We start from the raw sequence: 2,121 nt of genomic DNA, 5'->3' as shown, positions 1-2,121 counted from the left end.
CTTAAACTATAAAGATATACATATATATACATACATGACCTTAGGGGCCAAACACTACGGAGCCTTCTGTGCCTACAGGAGAAGTAAGCTCTATAGGAGTCCCTGGTCTCGATAGTCAGACGAACGATGTTCAGATTGTTGGTGGAGGCAGAAAGAGACTCTCGGTTGTTCCATATGGGAAGCATTTATTTGTGTCTCGTTTAACCCCTGAAACCACATCTGCAGATGTTCATGTCTCAAAACATCACAGTGGAATAGTTTAAATCTCCATATGTTCGTAGGATATGTTCATTTAAAATATCTGCTCCTCCTGAATTATTTAATGTACTAAATTCTACAAGTTTTTGGCTTAATGATGAATTGGTCATTAAAGAATTTGTTCGCAGCAGCCGGAAAACTAATAATAGGCCTTTCACGGTAGTACCTGCGCCAAAAAACTGAGCAGTTTATTTTTGGCCTATCAAAATGTTAGGGGACCTTATATGAAGCTACTTAAGCTTTTTCTGAAGACATTTTGGCCTTTACTGAGTCTTGGCTGAAACCGGAGATATCAGGCTCTGAAGTTCTGTCTAACAATTTTAATACGTATAGAACTGATCGCTCTCCTAGTTGGGGGGTGGGATGCTCATTGCCGTTACCTCTACTTTAACATCGGAGAGAATATACTTTCTTAGTCCCAATGACATAGAATTCGTTGGTGTTAAAGTTTGGACGTTGATGCACTATGGTAAGTACAAACAAGTGGCCTTACGACACCAAGCAATGCTTGTTGTTTTGGGCGAGTAAACGAAATCGCGGACATAGAAAAATACAAGTCACAATACGAAAAGACAAGATACAAGAAGTAAAACTAAATAGTTTCTAGTGAATCTATTTGGCACATTAAGCCCTGTAACTCGGGACCCGACCCAGTAACTCGGGACTCTCCACATAACCATGAATAAGAATAAGATTTATAATAAAAGTAATACCAAGCATACTTCAACGTCTAGCTTAAGTTAATTAAAAGTAATCTACTACAGTAGAATGGTAGTTTGAGGCTTGTATCCCAGTTAAGTCCCCGTAAGGCAAATATTATGAACTTTTTTGCACAGACTCAATCCGGTCTATATCCACCTAATATTGGGGAATCCAAAAAGGAGCGCAGTACTCTAGATGGTCGGATTAATGAAATAAACAAGTTCTTTGTGACATAGGGATCATCTTATTCCTTCGATGATCTTTTGATTACCGTTATAGTAATGTGATCAGAAAAATGAAGATTAGGATCCATATAGACTCCAAGGTCGTCGTTTAATTTACTCCCCTTTTTATGAAGCGGGATTACAATCTACTACTTTCATCTGTGTGGGAAATCTTACGTTTCTAAAGACAAAGTATAAAGTTTGGGCAATGGTCTACACAAAGTGTCAGCGCAATACCTAAGCACACATCCAGGGACTCCGCCAGGACCCGGAGAGTAGACTGGTTTCACCCTTTGCAAATTTATAAAAGGACACAAAATAAAGTTTGATTTAGGCATGTCATATGAATAAGACTGATCTGGAAGACTTGATGTTGAATAGGTGGGTTAAAAAATCTTTGCAAAAAGATCGGCTATGGCCTGATCAGTGCTTGCGGCCGAATTTTCAAATTTAAGTGATTATGGGTAACTTGAAGACTTACGCTTTGTGTTAACAAAATTATTAAACTGTTTTGGATCCAGTGTAAACTGGGTCTTGCAACGAGTTTTTAAGCACGGTAAAATCAGTCCGAGCACTTAAGTATCGGGAAAAGGCAGCTTGGGAACCTGAAGCTCTAAACAATTTGTTGAGTCTAGACTTTAAATTTTTAAGTCGAGCCAACTCTTTGTTAAACCACAGAGGTTGGTTTAAAATTTAAGAATAACACGCAGGAACGCATGTTATTCAAAAACTGCGTTAAAACATTATAAAATATATTAACCGCTTTAGTTATATTAAAACATAAGTACAGATTAGATCATTCCGAGCAAGCAATAAGGCTATTAATGAGTGCAAAGATTGCTCTACGAAAGCAGGGGATGCGTTTCGCTGACTTTTCAGATAGTTCATGCACTTTTGTACCCGTGTCAATAGTCAGCTTTAGCGTTGGTTGATATGG

This window comes from Drosophila subpulchrella, unplaced genomic scaffold, assembly GCF_014743375.2.
Source record: "Drosophila subpulchrella strain 33 F10 #4 breed RU33 unplaced genomic scaffold, RU_Dsub_v1.1 Primary Assembly Seq25, whole genome shotgun sequence".
NCBI lineage: Eukaryota > Metazoa > Arthropoda > Insecta > Diptera > Drosophilidae > Drosophila > Drosophila subpulchrella.
Note: the sequence above shows the minus strand (reverse complement) of the source record.